This window comes from Tamandua tetradactyla, chromosome 2, assembly GCF_023851605.1.
Source record: "Tamandua tetradactyla isolate mTamTet1 chromosome 2, mTamTet1.pri, whole genome shotgun sequence".
NCBI classification, from domain to species: Eukaryota; Metazoa; Chordata; class Mammalia; order Pilosa; family Myrmecophagidae; genus Tamandua; species Tamandua tetradactyla.
In genome coordinates, this window is record NC_135328.1 from 131,538,591 (window position 1) to 131,556,756 (window position 18,166).

An 18,166-nucleotide genomic window follows, 5' to 3' on the forward strand; every position below is an offset into this window, starting at 1 on the left:
AAATAGGCATTCCCCAAACACTACTAGTTAGAACGTCAAGGTCAAAGAGAAAGAGAGGATCCTGAAAGCAGTGAGAGAGAAGCAATCCATCACATACAAGGGAAACCCAATAAGACTATGTGTAGATTTCCAAGCAGAAACCATGAAGTTAAACAGTGATATATTTAAGTTACTAAAAGAGAAAAACTGCAACCAACTCCTATATCAGCAAAATTGTCCTTCAAAAATGAGGAGAAATAAAACATTCTCAGACAAAAGTCACTGAGAAATTGTGACCAAGAGACCAGCTCTGCAAGAAATACTAAAGAGCACTAAGTCAGATACAAAAGACAAGAGAGAGGCATGAGAAGAGTGTAGAAAGAAGGAAAGTCAGATATGATATATAATACAAAAGCAAAATGTAGAGAAAATATTATCCAAACAGTAATAACTCTAAATGTTAATGGACTGAATTCCCCAATCAAAAGACATAGACTGCAGAATGGATTAAAAAAACAGGATCCTTCTATATGCTGTCTACAGGAAACACATCTTAGACCCAAAGATAAACATAGGTTGAAAGGAAAGGTTGGAAAAGATATTTCATGCAAATAACAACCAGAAAAGAGCAGGAGTGGCTATACTAATATCCAGCAAATTAGACTTCAAATGTAAAACAGTTACAAGAGACAAGAAGGACACTATATACTAATAAAAGGAACAATTAAACAAGAAGACATAACAATCATAAATATTTACACACCGAACAGAATGCCCCAAAATACGTGAGAATACACTGCAAACACTGAAAAGGAAATAGACACAAAACCATAATAGTTGGAGACTTCAATTCCCCACTCTCATCAATGGACAGAACATCTAGACAGAGGATCATAAAGAAATAGAGAATCTGAATATTACTATAAAGGAGCTAGATTAAGACATTTATAGACATTACATCCCACAACAGCAGGATACACCTTTTCTCAAGTGCTCATGGATCATTCTCAAAGATAGACCATATGCTCGTCACAAAGCAAGTCTTAACAAATTTAAAAAGATTGAATCATACACAACACTTTCTCGGATCATAAAGGAATGAAGTTGGAAATCAATAATAGGTGGAGTGCCAGAAAATTCACAAATACGTGGAGGCTCAACAACACACTCTTAAACACGATGGTCAAAGAAGAAATTGCAAGAGAAATTAGTAAATACCTAGAGGCGAATGAAAATGAAGACACAACATATCAAACTTACGGGACGCAGCAAAGCAGCGCTAAGAGGGAAATTATTGCCCTAAATGCCTATATCAGAAAAGAAGAAAAGGCAAAAATGCAAGAATTAACTGTCCACTTGGAAGAACTGGAAAAGAACAGCAAACAATCCAAAGCAAGAAAGGAAAGAAATAACAAAGATTAGAGCAGAATAAATGAAATGAAACATGAAAACAAAGAGAAAATCAATAAACCAGAAGTTGGTTGTATGAGAAAATCAATAAGATGATGGCCCTTAGCAAGACTGACAAAAAGAAGAAGAGAGAGGATGCAAATAAATAAGATCAAAATGGAAGAGGAGACATAACTATGACCTCACAGAAATAAAGGAGGTAATAACAGATACTATGAACAACTTTATGCTAATAAATACAACAATTTAGATGAAATGGACGGGTTCCTGGAAAGACATGAACAACAACTTTGACTCAAGAAGAAATAGATGAGCTCAACAAACCAATCACAAGTAAAGAAATTGAATTAGTCATTCAAAAGCTCCTAAAAAGAAAAGTCCAGGACCAGACGGCTTCACATGTGAATTCTATCAAACATTCCTGAAAGAATTAGTACCTACTCTCCTCAAACTCTTCAACATAATCGAAGTGGAGGGAAACTACCTAATTCATTCTATGAAGCCAACATCACCCTCATACCAAAACCAGGCAAAGATATTACAAAAAAAGAAAACTACAGACCAATCTCTCTAATGAATACAGATGCAAAAATCCTCAATAAAATCTAGCAAATTGTATCCAACAACACTTAAAAGAATTATACATCATGACCAAGTAGAATTCATCCCAGGTATGCAAGGATGGTTCAACATAAGAAAATCAATTAACGTAATACACCACATCAACAAATCAAGCAGAAAAACACATGATCATCTCAATGATGCAGAGAAGGCATCTGACAAGATTCAACATCCTTTCCTGTTGAAAACACTTCAAAAGATAGGAAACAAGGGAACTTCCTTAAATGATAGAGGATATATGAAAAACCCACAGTTAATATCATCCTCAATGGGGAAAATTGAAAACTTTCCCCTAAGATCAGGAACAAGACAAGATGTCCACTATCACCACTATTATTCAACATTGTGTTGGAAGTTCAGCCAGAGCAATTAGACAAGAAAAAGAAATACAAGGCATCAAAATTGGAAAGGAAGAAGTAAAACTATCACTGTTTGCAGACGATTATGATACTATACGTAGAAAACCCAGAAAATCCACAACAAAATACTAGAGCTAATAAATGAGTACAGCAAAGTAGCAGGCTAGAAGATCAACATTCAAAAATCTGTACTTTCTACACACTAGTAATGAACAAGCTGAGGGGAAATCAAGAAACGAATCCCATTTACAATTGCAACTAAAGAATAAAATACTAGGAATAAATTTAACCAAGAGACAAAAAACTATATAAAAAAACTACAAAAAACTGCTAAAAATCACAGAAGACCTAAAAGATGGAAGGCATACCGTGTTCATGATTGGAAGACTAAATAAGTTAAGATGTCAATCCTACCTAAATTGATCTACAGATTCATGCAATACCAATCAAAATCCCAATAACTTATTTCAGAATAGAAAAACATAAGCAAATTTATCTGGAAGGCAGGTTGCCCGAATTGCTAAAAACATCTTGAGGAAAAAAACGAAGCTGGAGGTCTCGCGCTGCCTGGCTTTAAGGCATATTATGAAGCCACAGTGGTCAAAACAGCATGGTATTGGCATAAAGATAGATATATCGACCATGGAATCGAATAGAGTGCTCAGATATAGACCCTCTCATCTATGGACATTTGATCTTTGATAAGGCAGTCAAGCCATCTCACCTGGACAGAACTTCTTCAATAAATGGTGCCTAAGAACTGGATATCCATATGTAAAAGAATGAAAGAAGACCCGCATCTCACACCTTATACAAAAGTTAAGTCAAAATGATCAAAGATCTAAACATTAGGTCTAAGACCATAAACAGAGAAAATGTAGGGAATATCTTATGAATCTTACAACTGGAGGGTTTTATGGACCTTAAACCTAAAGCAAGAGCACTGAAGAAAGAAAGAAATAAATGAGCTCCTCAAAATTAAACACTTTTGTGCATTGAAGAACTTCATCAAGAAAGTAAAAGACAGCCTACACAATGGGAGATATTATTTGGAAATGACATATCAGATAAAGGTCTAGTATCCAGAATTTTATAAGAATTGTTCAACTCAACACAAAGACAGCCAACCCAATTACAAAATGGAAAAAGACTTGAACAACACCTACCAGAAGAGGAAATACGGATGGCCAAGAGGCACATGAAGAGATGCTCAATGTCCCTGGCCATTAGAGAAATGCAAATCAAAACCACAATGAGATATCATCTCACACCCACCAGAATGGCCATTATCAACAAAACAGAAAATGACAAGTGCTGGAGAGGATGCGGAGAAAGAGGCACACTTATCCACTGTTGGTGGGAATGTCAAATGTGCAACCACTGTGAAGGCAGTTTGCGGTTCCTCAAAAGCTGAATATAGAATTGCCATACGACCTAGCAATACCATTGCTAGGTATCTACTCAAAGGACTTAAGGGCAAAGACACAAACGACATTTGCACACCAATGTTTATAGCAGCGTTATTACAATTGCAAAGAGATGGAAACAGCCAAAATGTCCATCAACAGAAGAATGGCTAAACAAACTGTGGTATATACATATGATGGAATATTATGCAGCTTTAAGACAGATAAACTTATGAAACATGTAAGAACATGGATGGACCTAGAGAATATTATGCTGAGTGAGTCCAGCCAAAAACTAAGGACAAATACTGTATGGTCCCACTGATGTGAACGACATTCGAGAATAAACTTGGAATATGTCATTGGTAACAGAGTCCAGCAGGAGTTAGAAACAGGGTAAGACAATGGGTAATTGAAGCTGAAGAGATACAGACTGTGCAACAGGACTAGATACAAAAACTCAAAAATGGACAGCACAATAAAACCTAATTGTAAAGTAATCATGTTAAAACACTGAATGAAGCTGCATCTGAGCTATAGGTTTTTTTTTTTTTTTTTACTATTATTACTTTTATTTCTTTTCCTATATTAACATTTATATCCTTTTCTGTTTGTTGCTAGTTCCTCTAAACCGATGCAAATGTACTAAGAAACGATGATCATGAATCTAGTGATGATGTTAAGAATTACTGAGTGCATATGTAGAATGGTATGAATTCTAAATGTAGTGTTAATTTCTTTTTTCTTTCTGTTAATTAAAAAAAAAAAAAAAAGGTGGTGTGAGATGGGGAGAATAAAAGTATAACTACATTAGAAAAGAATGTTTTGGACAGACAGACCTGAAATCAATTCTTGGTTCTGTCACTTAACTTGGCTGTTGTGCCCTTGCCACTGAGCTTGTTCCTCAATTGTAAAACTGATACATTTTTCCTGTACAACTGGTGGAGAATTAAGAAATAATGTGTGAAAAATGCTTAGTTACAGCATTCACACACATGCAACAAGCAAATATTGTTAACATAAACTGTGAACTATAACACTTTTTAAAATGGAGTTAATCTGATTTTAAACTTGCCTGCCATGCCGGAGGACCCGGTTCGATTCCGGGCCCCAGCCCATGTAAAAAACAAACAAACAAACAAAATATAATAAAACAAGAAAATGTTTAAAGATGTTTCCCTTTCTTCCTTCCATCCTTCCTTCCTTCTCTCTCTGTCTTTCCTTCCCTTCCTCCCTCTCTCTTTAAAAAAAAAAAAAAAACATTGTGACCCCTTACATTCACACAATCCAAACCTGCGTATAAACAGTCTCTGTCTCTTTTTGTGCCAGTTTGAAAGGGTGTATGTATCCTAGAAAAGCCACGTTTTAATCTAAATTCCATTTTGTAAAGGCAGCTGTTTCTTCTAATCCCCATTCAGTATTGTATGCTTCAAACTGCAATTAGATCATCTCCCTGGAGATGTGATTTAATCAAGAGTGGTTGTTAAATTGAGTTAGGTGGAGGCATGTCTCCACCCATTTGGGTGGGTCTTGATTAGTTTACTGCAATCCTATAAGAGATTCAGAGAGAGTAGAGAATGCTGCAGCACCACAAAACAGAGAGTCCATGAGCCAGTAACCTTTGGAGATGAAGGAAAATGCCTCCTGGGGAGCTTCATGAAACAGGAAGCCAGGAGAGAAAGCTAGTAGAGGATGTTGTGTTCGCCATGTGTCTTTCCAGATGAGAGAGAAACCTTTGTTTGTCACGTGCCTTCTCACTTCAGAGACAGAGACCCTGAACTTCATTGGCCTTCTTGAACCAAGGTATCTTTCCCTGGATGCCTTTGATTGGACATTTCTATGGACTTGTTTTAATTGGGACATTTTCTTGGCTTTAGAACTGTAAACTAGCAATGTATTAAATTCTTTTAAAAAGCCATTCTGTTCATGGTATATTGCATTCTGGCAGCTAGCAAACTAGAACACTTTCATTAAATTAAAAAAACTTACTTATTAAATAGAAAAACCTTGCAATCTAGCAAAAGAATAAACCTTAATTAAGCTCTGGAGATAAAACACACACATTAACTTCATTTCCTGTAGAACCAAACACAAACAACAAGAATTTTTTGAACAGGAGAATGAACAATATACAACATTCAACATTTACTATTATTTTAACTCAAAATTCATTCAAGGATCTCTTCTATTTTTTAATCAGTTCTTTATTTAAAATTGCTAATGCCGTATAAAAACATGTCCACAAAAGATAAATTACCCATATGCAATAGGTATCCAAATGCCTGACATTTGATTACCTTATTTAAAATATTACATAAATCTAACAAAAGACATCAAGTATGAAAAGCAACTACATTGAGGAATAGGTATATCAGGAACGCATCTTTTTATAAACATAAATTTGAACACATAGCTACAAATGTTAGTGCATATTATATATAAAAATCTGTTTTCTAAAAGAGTTTCTGTGATCTAAATCTAACAAAGATCAACAAACTAAAAATGTCTCACTATGCATATGCTATGCTTTTAAGTTTCTACTCCAGAAACCTAAAAACGTAATTCACTGGCAAACAAAAAGGTACAGGAGGAAAGAAACCAATAGAAGTACAGCATATAAACTTTACACATATTATGTCACAAAATCCTCCAAATGACCCAGTAATACCCAGGTATTATATCACATATTAAAAACATAGCCACCTCTCAGTGGCAGTTCTTGCATGTGGTGCCAGAGACCTGGGTTCGATTACCGGTGCCTGCCCATGCAAAAAATATAAAACATAGCCATCAAAGATGGCAGAGTGGAGTGGACTGAATTCACCCCTGCTCCATATCTTGAATTCACAAGATGGGATGGGGGAGGGTAAGAGAAAGACCAGGACTGTGGTCCCAGGGCATGAGTAATCAAAAAGGGTCTCCATGGTGTTTGGGGGAAGACAGAGAAGGGGGGTTCAGGATGAGGAAAGCAGGGTGGGTCAGAAAGACCATAATCCCCCTACTGGGGGGGGGGTGCAGTGCGTACTGGAGGGCACTGACCATCCTTCCACTCCAGCCTGCCCCAGCTACTGCCTGAAGAGACCTCCCTAAACAGCCCAACAGCTAGCAGCATCTGTGGGGGGGCCCAAAGATGGGCTTGGCTGTCCACTACAAGAGCCGTGCCTCCCAGACTTTGGGAGCAGTCTCTGGTCAGGTGCTAGAAACAGCCATCCCAGGGGGCGCAGAGTGGGGAGGATCTGCCATATGCTGTTTACAGGAGATGCATGTTAGACCCAAGGACACAATTAGATTGACAGTGAAAGGATGGAAAAAGATGTTCTATGCAAGCTGTAACCAAAAGAAAGCAGTAGTAGCTACAGTAGTATCATATAAAATAGACCTTAAATGTAAAGATGTCATAAGAGACAAAGGACAGTACATATTAATTAAAAAGGGACAATTCACCAAGAGGAAATAACAATCATAAATATTTATGCTCCCAATCAAGGAAATCCAAAGTACAGGAGGCAAACACTGAGAAAACTGAAGGGACCTATAGACATTTCAAAAATAACAGTGGGAGACTTCAATACATCACTCTACACTATATGTACAGGACAACCAGAGAATCAACAAAGAAACAGAGAACCTAAAAAATGGGATACTGAATTAGACCTAACAGACATAAATATATTATTACACTCCAAAACACCAGGATATATGCTCTTTTCTTTTTTTTTTTTTTAATACATGGGCAGGCACCGGTAATCAAACCCGGGTCCTCTGGCATGGCAGGCAAGCGTTCTTGCCTGCTGAGCCACCGTGGCCTGCCCTATACCCTCTTTTCTAGCACACATGGAACATTCTCCAGGACAGATCATATGCTGGGACACAAACTGGGTCTTTATAAATTTAATAAGATTGAAATTATCCAAGGTACTTTCTCTGACCACAATGGAATGAAAGCAGAAATTAATAGTCACCAAAGAACCAAAGCTTTCACAAATATATGGAGATTAAACAACACACTCTTAAGTAATCAGTGGGTCAAAGAAGAAATTGCTAGAGAAATCGGTTAATATCTGGAGACGAATGATAATGAGACTACAACACATCAAAACTTATGGGATGTGGCAAAGACAGTGCTGAAAGGGAAATTTACTGCAATAAATGCCTATATTAAAAAAAAACAATGATCAACACTTGAGTGCTTAAATGCTCACCTGGAGAATTGAGAGAAAAAAACAGCAAACTAATCCCAAAGCAAATGAAAGAAGAGAAGTAACAAAAATTAAAGCATAAATAAACTGGGGAACAATAAAACAACAGAAAGAATCAACAAAACCAAAAAGCTGGTTCTTCAAGAAAATCAATAAAATTGATGAACGCCTAGACTAACAAAGAAGAAAAGGAGATGCAAATAAAATCAGAAATGAGAGGCAAATCATTACCATGGACCCTGAAGAAATTTTTTAAAATCATAAGAGAACACCATGAACTAGACAACTTGGGTGAAATGGAAAAATTCCTAAAAATACAAGAACTACCTATATTGACTAGAGAAGAAATAGAGGGCTCAACAAACCATTTACAAGTAAAGAGATGCAATTAGTTGTCAAAAATCTTCCCACAGTAAGGGGTATGATATCTGAATTTTTTTCTGTTTTCTTTTTATTGCTTTTCCTGAATTGATGCAGATGTTCTAAGAAATGATCATGATGATGAATATTTAAAAAAAAATCTTCCCACAAAGAAAAGCCCAGGACCAGATGGCTCTACAAGGGAATTTTATCAAACATTCAGGAAAGAATGAACACCAATCCTGCCCAAACTCTTCTAAAAAGTAATAGAAAAAGGAACACTAATTCATTTTACAAAGCTAAAATCACTCTAATACCAAAATCAGATACAGACAATACAAGAAAGGAAAACTACAAACCAATCTCCCTAACGAATATAGATGTGAAAATTCTCAACAAAATAATAGCAAATCAGATCCAAAGACACATTATAAGAATTGTATCACATGACCAAGTGGGGTTTACACCAAGAATGCAAGGGTGGTTCAAGAGAAGAAAATCAATCAATGTAATACAGCACATTAACAAATTGAAAGGGAAAAATCACACAATCATATCAACTGATGATAAAAAAAACTGACAAAATTCAGCATCCTTTCCTGATAAAAACATTTGAAATGATAGGAATGAAAGGAAACTTTCTCAATTATTACAAAGGGCAAATACGAAAAACCCACAGCCAGCATCATACTTAATGATGAGAGACTGAAACCATTCCCCCTAAGATCAGTAACAAGACAAGGATGCCAACTGCCACCATTATTATTCAATGTTGTACAAGAATTCTTAGCTGGAGAGATTAGTCAGGAGAAAGAAATATAAAAGGTATCCAAACAGGAAAGGAAGAAGTAAAATTTTCATTGTTTGCAGATGACATGATCCTTTTCTTAGAAACCCCAGACTAATCTATGGCAAGCTACTGGAGTTAAGAAACAAATTCAGCCAAGTGACAGGACACAACAAGATCAGTGTACAAAAATCAGGAATACCTCAATACACAATGACCCAGTTGAGGAGACAATTAAGGAAAAAATCCCATTCACTGTTGTGACCAAAAGAATCAGATATCTAGAAATGTACACAGAAAATTACAAAACATTGCTAAAAGAAAAGATGAAAAGACATTCCACACTCATGATTTTAAGAAGGTTGATGTCAATTCTACCCACATTGATCAATGCAATATCAATCAAAATTCCAACAACCTATTTTGAAGACTTGGATAAGCTAGTTATCAAATTTATTTGGAAGGGAAAGAGGCCTTAAATAGCTAAAAATATCCTAAAAAAGAAGAGCAAAGTAAGAGTTAACACTTCCTGCCTTTAAAGCTTACTATAAAGTCACAGTGGTGAAAACACAAAGACAGAAGTTATCTCCCAGTGGAATCGAACCAAGACTGCGAAGATAGATCACCAAATCTATGGACAACTGATCTTCAATAAGGTCCCGAAATCCACTGAACTTGGACTGAGCAGTCTTCTCAATAAACATGCATGGTAGAATTGGATATCAATAGCTAAAAGAATGAAAAAAGACCCCTATCTTACTCCCTATATAAAAATAATAACAATGGCTGCAATTAAACAGAAAAATAGAGGATGTGGAGAAATTGGAATACTTATTCACTGTTGATGGGAATGTATAATGGTGCAACTGCTATGGAAGACAGTCTGGCAATTCCTTGGAAAACTAAATATCGAGATAACCCATAACCCGGCAGTACCAATACTTGGTATACACCCAGAAGAGCTGAAAGCAGTGACATGAACAGACACATGCACCCCAATGTTCATGGAAGTACTATTTACAATTATTAAATTACAGAAACAATTCAAGTGTCCATCAACAGACAAGTGGATAAACAAAAATATGATATATACCTATGATGGAATATTATGCAGCAGTTAAGACCAAATGAGGTCTCAAAGCATATGACAACATGAATGAACCTTCAGGACATAATGCTGAGTGAAGTAAGAAAGACAGAAAATGACAGATACTGTATGATTTCAGTATTATGACTTTGGTAAAAGTAGTCTCAGGTTACATTATATAATATAGCAGACTGTATTGGTCAGGGTTCTTTAAACAAATAGAACCAACAGAAAATATCTGTATATATGAGATTTACAAAGGTTGGTCTTATGCAACTGTGGAAACAGAAGAGTCCAAAATCCGTAGGGCAGGATGTCAAGCTGCAGCTCCAGTGAAGGGTTTTTTGTTTGTTTGTTTTGCTGTATGCTCTTTTAAAAAAATTTTTATTAATAAAACCAATCAACATACAATATTAACATTTCTTTATCACATAGTTGTATATTCATCATGATCATTTCTTAGAACATCTGCATCAATTCAGAATAAGAAATAAAAAGAAAATAGAAAAAAATCATACATATCATACCCCTTACCCCTACCTTTTATTGATAACTAGCATTTCAATCTACTAAATTTATTTAAACATTTATTCCCCCTATTATTTATTCATTTTTAATCCATATGTTTTATTCATCCATCCATACTGTAGATAAAAGAAGCATCAGACACAAGGTATTCACAATCAGTCACACTGCTAAAGCTATATAGTTATATAATCATCTTCAAGAAACATGGCTACTGGAACACAGCTCTACATTTTCAGGCACTTCCCTCCAACCTCTCCATTACATCTTGACTAACAAGAGGATATCTATTTAATGCATAAAAAAACCTCCAGGATAACCTCTCAACTCCATTTGGAATCTCTCAGCCACTGACACTTTATTTTGTCTCATTTCTCTCTTCCCCCTTTCAGTCAAGAAGATTTTCTCAATCCCTTGGTGCTGAGTCCCAGCTCATTCTAGGATTTCTGTCCCACATTGCCAAGGAGGTCCACACCCCTGGGAGTCATGTCCCACGTAGAGATGGGGAGGGCAGTGAGTTTGCTTGTCATGTTGGCTGAGACAGAGAGGCCATATCTGAGCAACAAAAGAGGTTCTCCTGAGGGTGACTGTTGGGCCTAATTTTAAGTAGGCTTAGCCTATCCTTTGTGGGGTTGAGTTTCATATGAACAAACCCCAAGACTGGGTCTAATGAAAGGTTTAAGCAACTCCACAGGAGAGGTTCACTGGCTGAAAAAAAAACCAGTGAAAATGTCTCTCTTCTTGATTAATAGTTTATCTGATTAGATTATCCTGTTGGTGGGAGATGTCCCTTAGTTGATGGTAGATGTAATCAGCCACAGCTGCAATCAACTGACTGATGATTTAATAAACTAGCCTTCTGGTTTATCAACCAGACATGAAATAGCCTTGTAGCAACAGTCAGGCCAGCACTTTCAGGGCCAGACAAGTAGACACATCACCTGACCAAGACGATACCAGAACCTAACTATCACACAGACCTAGAGGCACTCCAAAGCTGGAGATGGGGAAAGGATACCCAAAGAGGCTGAATCCAATGCAAGCAAATAGATAGAAATGATGGGCTAATTAGTGGGTTTATAAGTAACACTGTCATACTGAAGGTGAATATGAGTTAAAGAGGATATATAGTAGTACCATGTATATCACCAATTAAACCTACAATTATAAATAAGTTCTCACATGAACTATTTCAAAGGTCCATTACTGGACAAAGAGTCAACAGTAGAGGGGCATGGGGAAAAACTAAAAATGCATGCTATGGCCAAGAGTTAACAGGAAGACATTAACAGTTCCATGGGCAACTAATTGAGAGAGAATGGGCAAGTGATAAGAGGTAGTTTTGATTTGACAGTTGGTGACACTGTGTTTGCCAATTCTTTGTCTTCATGGACCAATGAAAATGGTCTAAAATTGATACTGATTGTACAACCAAGTGAGGATAATTTAAGACATGGTTTCTTTTGGACATTATCCATGATGCCCAATAAATGGAAGGAGCAACTGTACCCAATGACTGAGAAGCAGAATGCATCATATGATACATTTATACGATGGAACATGGTGTGGCAACAAAAAGAAGGACATCGAGAGACACACTACAAACTGAATAAACCTTGGGGACAATGTGTTGTGTAAAATAAGCCAGAAACAAAAGAACAAATGTGCTCAGATCTCTCTCTCAGAAAATACTTTTAAGGCCTAGATTGTAAGCCCTGATAGCAGCCACACAGTCTGAAGTTGTAAATGTGTTTCTAAATTCTGAGGCACTGAGCTATATATGTATCAGCTGGTATTTCCCTGGAACTCTGAGCAACTCTGTGACACCTAAGACTGAGAAATGAAGTGCTACAGCCCTGAAAGTTAGCATAGTTATATATAATTACAGTTAAAGTAACTGAAAAAGAAATCAGGCCTCGATTACAGTTCAAAATGAAGCCAATCTGGCTGGGTCTAAGGTAAATTGGAATACAGGGTAAAAGACGATAGTGTATGCACTCTAGACCTTCATTTACTGTATAAGACCAAAGGCAGAGTATATATGAGACCTGTCTGGATAGCTCATTTTAGCAACCCAAACTCCAGGAGTCCAGAACAGGAAAGAGGCTTTGTAATTCTGTATAACTTAATATAATAACAGGTTACATCTCAGACTATAGTCAGCTGATACTGTAAAAATATTGGGAAGTCCCTTGAGGGTGTGAAGGGAAAAACAAATTTTTAAATTACAAATGTGACTCATAATATTTCTATTGGACAGCACTGTTCTAGAAGTCTTGCTAAACTTTGCAATGAGGAATTTGAGGAACAGCCTAACAAGCTCTAGAACACAAAGCCCTAATGCCATAAGGACAGTGGTCAGCAATTTTTCCCTTTTACAAGGGATAGACAGAAAATATTATCCACGGCATGTGCCATACTGGCCTATTCTGAAAGCAGCCATTAGCACATAAATAAATGGGAGGCCCACCACAGTTTGCCCAACCCCTGCCCTAAGATAATCTACTGTAAGTAATGGCTCCTACCAGCTCAGACTATCAAATTTTCAGGAATTTTGTGAGGCATTTTCATGTTGATAGCTTGAAAGCTACCATCATGAGAGTATTTACACCATGGAAATTAGAAAACACTATGAGTCAATGCTTTTCTTCCTGGAAAGCCAGCTGAAAAACATTCACTAGCACACCATACACAGTATGTAAAAAATTCAGTTCTACTACATAATTAAATTTATGTTAGTTGTGTACCATCCTTGAGGAAAAACTGGCAAGTCATTCAAATCATTTTCTGTGTTCTGTGCTTCATATGAGGATCAATGGCTAAGAAAAGTTGTAAAAGAACCATAAGCAGAGAGAAGACAAACATCCTGAGGCAGTCAAGAGTTGTGGTTGGAGAGTGAGCAAAAGGGAGAGTAGTTTAAGATGAGATGGCAAGAGCCATGAAATTATATGTACATAAGGCCTAATAGCACCCAGTAAGGACTCAACAATAAGTAGTTACTGTTAAATACATATTATTATGCATGATTACCTGGATTCATTTGTAAGCAAATATTACCAAGTACTTGGCTCTGGTGACACAACAGTTAACAGTGACAGTCCTATCTTTACAGAAAGCAGTAATCAAATAATCATATAAATATATAAAATTTAAAACTAATGAATGTTATGACAAAAAACAAGGACCTCTGAGAAAACACAATAGGGAATCCCAAACTACTCTAGACAGTCAGGGACAATTTCCATAAGAAACTGACCTTTGCACTGAATTTGAGGATGAGGAGGAATGGAAAGCACAGGAGACAGCTCAGGTAGCAAGAACAAACTGTACAAAAGTTCTGAGGCAGGAAAAAATTTCTAACAGGTAAAGGAACTAAAAAGTCAATGTGACTGGGCACGACCAAATTATCAGGCCGAGCCCTTGATCTTGGGATTCGCCTCTATGAAACTTATTCCTGCAAAAGATATGCTAAGCTTACTTAAAATTAGGCCTAAGAGTTACCCCCCAGAGAACCTACTTTGTTGCTCTAAGCCAACACAGCAAGTGAACTCCCTGTTCTCACCCTATCATGGGACATGACTTCCAGGGGTGTAAATCTCTCTAGCAATGTGGGACAGAAATCCCAGGATGAGCTGGGACCCAGCATCAAGTGATTGAGAAAACATTCCTGACCAAAAACAGGGAGAGAGAAATGAGAAAAAATAGTGTCAGTGGCTGAGAGATTTCAAACAGAGTTGAAAGGTTATCTTGGAGATTACTCTTATGCATTATATAGATATCCATTTTTAGTTTATGGTGTATTGAAGTGGCTAGAGGGGAGTACCTGAAACTGTAGAGCTGTGTTCCAATAGCTTTGTTTCTTGAAGATGACTGTATAATGATACAGCTTTTACAGTGTAACTGTGTGACTGTGAAAAACTTGTGTCTGATGCTCTTTTTATCTAGGGTATGGACAGATGAGTAAAAAAATATGGGTAAAAAATAAACAAACAATAGGGGGAACAATAAATAAATTATTTATTAAAAGAAATTGGGTAGATGGAAATACTAGGTGTGAATGAGAGGGAGGGGTAAGGGGTATGATATATATGAGCTTTTTCTATTTCTCCTTTTTATTTCTTTTTCTGGAGTGATGCAAATGTTCAAAAAAGTTGTCATGGTAATGAATACACAATCATGTAATGATATTGTGAGCCACTGACTGTACACTATGTATGAGAAGTCTGTTATGTTAAGTTTCATCAATTTAAAAAACAACAACAACAAAAGAGGGAAGTACCTGAAAGTGTTGAACTGTATTCCAGTAGCCCTGATTCTTGAAGATAATTGGGTAACCATACACCTTTTACAATGTGACAGTGTGTTTGTGAAAACCTTGTGTCTGAGGCTCCCTTTATCTAGGGCATGGACAGATAAGTAAAGAAATAAGAGCAAAAAGTAAATAAATAATAGAGAGGGATAAGAGGCAAAAAAAGGGGGGAGATTGAAATACTAGTGGTCAATGAGAGGGAGGTTTAAGGTGTATGGGATGTATGAATTTTTTCTTTTTTTCCTTTTATTTCTTTTTCTACACTGATGGAAACGTTCTAAAAATGATCGTGGTAATGAATACACAATTATGTGAAGAAATTGTAAGCCACTGATTGTATACTTCAGGTGAAATCCATGCGTGTGAAAATACCTCAATAAAATATATTTTTAAAAAAAAGTCACTGTGGCTTTTGATTGTATACCACGTATGGAATGTATGTATGTGAAGATTTCTCAGTAAAAATATTTAAAATAAAAATAAAAAGGCAATGTGGAAGAATATTTGCCTGCCATGTGGGAGACCTGGGTTGGATTCCAGGCCATGTACCCAAAAAAAAGTCAATGTGGCAAGAACCAAGTGAGCAAGAGGAAGGAATGCATCAGCAGGGATTGGAGAGGTAGGCAGGTGGCTTATCATCATGCAAAACTTCTCAGTCCATGTTAATATTATTCTAAGATCAGTGGGGAAGCTATTAGAGTTTTACATAGAAGGTGACCTGGCTTGATTTAACATTTTTCAGAGATTAGTCCAGGAAGGAATTGGGGTGAGAATGGGGGAGAATAACAGAAAAGTGGAGATATCAACCAGTAAGCTACTATCCACTAGACTAGCAAAGCAGTTCTCAAACTTTTTGGTTCCAGGATAACTTCACTCTTTTCCAAAGTGAGAACCTCCAAAAGCTTTTGTTTATGTAACTTATATCTATAGATATTTTCAGTATTAGAAACTAAAACTGAGAAATCCTTAAAATGTTAATTCATTTAAAAATAACAATCCAACACATCTAATATATAAAATGAACTCCAAACAGGATAAATTCAAAAAGATATGCACCACACCATGTTATAAGCAAACTGCTGAATGGCAAAGATAAAGATCTCCAAAAGCCACAAAAGAGAAGTAATAAAACACATACAAGGGCACCTGAATAAGATTAAATGCCAACTTCTCTAGCAAAACCATAGAGGCAAGGCAGTGCAAAGATAAGTGCTGAAAGCAAAAGAAACTGCCAACCAAGAATTCTATATCCAACAAAATTAAGTCTTTCAAAAATGTGAGATTGAAGAAAACAAACAAATCCAATACCATCTCAACTGTCTGAAAAAAAGATTGCTACAACTGTGTGAAACACTGGAAGTGCCTTCCAAAACCAGAAAAATTTAACTAATGTGTCAAGTCTGCTGAAAATGGAAAGGGCACAGCACAGTGCTAATGAGGAAGGTCTGGCAATATTGCAGGAAGAAATAGATAAAATAGTGGCAACCACAGAGTCAATGACCGAGAACATTCAAAGCCTCAAAAGCAAACTTCACATTCTGACTAATGAATTGGAAGAAGAGGAGGAGAAGATGTCTCAGATGGATAGTAGTGAGGTACTCTCTCTTCCAGAACTTTCTCAGAACAGTCTCAAAGCACCAGTACTTCAGAAGGAAATTTTGATGCCAATTCCAAACCAGAATGCTCTTCTGAAGGACTTGGATGTTCTTCATAATTCATCCCAGATGAAGGACGTACTAACTTTCATTGAAGAAGCCTATAAGCGACTGGATGCCTCTTAACAAGTTTTTATATGAGATTGTTTCATATTAATTTAAACTTTACGAATTTATTAAACTATTACCCTGCAAATGATATTTCAGAGACTCAGGCTTCTGTGGGAATTACTGTCCCTTAATTACATGCACTTTAAAATTAGCCTGTGCAGATATACCATAAGCATCTTGTGTAGTCCTGGAGTTTAGCAACTGGCAAGCCTGGTAAATCACATCTATTATACTGCTGCATCTCTGGTTATTTCCCTGGAACCAGAAAAGAAGAACTGCCACAATCTGTTAGTTAATAATGGCTGACTGAAGGTCATTTATTGCTTAGTGTAGATAAGGTGTGATGCTATGAGTTAATATACGTAAAGCCTTTGCATGATATCTGGTACCTAGTTTGCTCTCACTAGTATCATTTACCTGATATCTTGCAGTTTGTTGTCTGGTCATCTAGATGTTGAGAAATCCCCAAATGCCTTTAATCTTCTTCAGAACTCCCTAGTCTTTTTGTAGTAGTTGATATTTGAGAGGTGCCTTTCACTGTGATGGTAGCATCAACGTTGTATTTTTTTTATTGCATTAGTGAATATATGTTGAATTTACTTTCCATTGTGATCAAAGGATGCTTTTATTTCAGAAAACTATTAAAAAGGAATTCCTAAGCAAGCTTATTCTCTTTAGTGACCCCTTTAAACAAATATCAAGCAAAAAACCCTTCTTTCTAAACCATGTTTTCCTCATTGTGATAAGCATCTGTACATGTGTAACTAAATTACCACTCAACTATATAAAAAAACTAATTCTAACCAATTATAGTCTATTGCCTGAGTTACTTTTATCTATTTGTAAAATAAAATTACTAAATTTCATTAAAAAAAAACGTGAGATTGATTAAGACATTCCCAGATAACAAAACTACAGACTCTGCCACCACTAGGCTTGCCCTAAAAGAAATGCTAATCAGAATTTTCCAAATTGAAGGGAAATCTACCAACAGACGATTGAAGCCACACAAGGAAACAAAGATCTCTGGTAAAGATAATAGCATGAGTAAATATAAATTTAAACACACATGATTGCATTTTTGGTCTGTAAACCCACTTCTTACTTCCTATAGGATCTAATAAAAGGCAAATTCACAAAATGTAATGATATATCAGTGGTTTGACTCATTATATGGAAACGTAATTTGTGACACGAACTACATCAAGGTGGAGGGGAAAAGGGGTATAGGTATACAGTTTGTGTCTACTCTTTTTTTTTTTTTCACATGGGCAGGCACTGAGAATCGAACCGAGGTTTCCAGCATGGCAGGCGAGAACCACTGCGCCACCACCGCCCACCCAGCTACTCTTGAATTT

At 36.5% G+C, this 18,166-nt stretch overlaps 1 pseudogene; it reads left to right on the plus strand.

Annotated features, from left to right (window-relative positions):
• LOC143657400 (centromere protein Q-like) overlaps positions 1 to 16,859 on the plus strand; it is a 27,927-nt pseudogene extending 11,068 nt beyond the window's left edge.
• Positions 16,860 to 18,166: the final 1,307 nt, after the last annotated feature.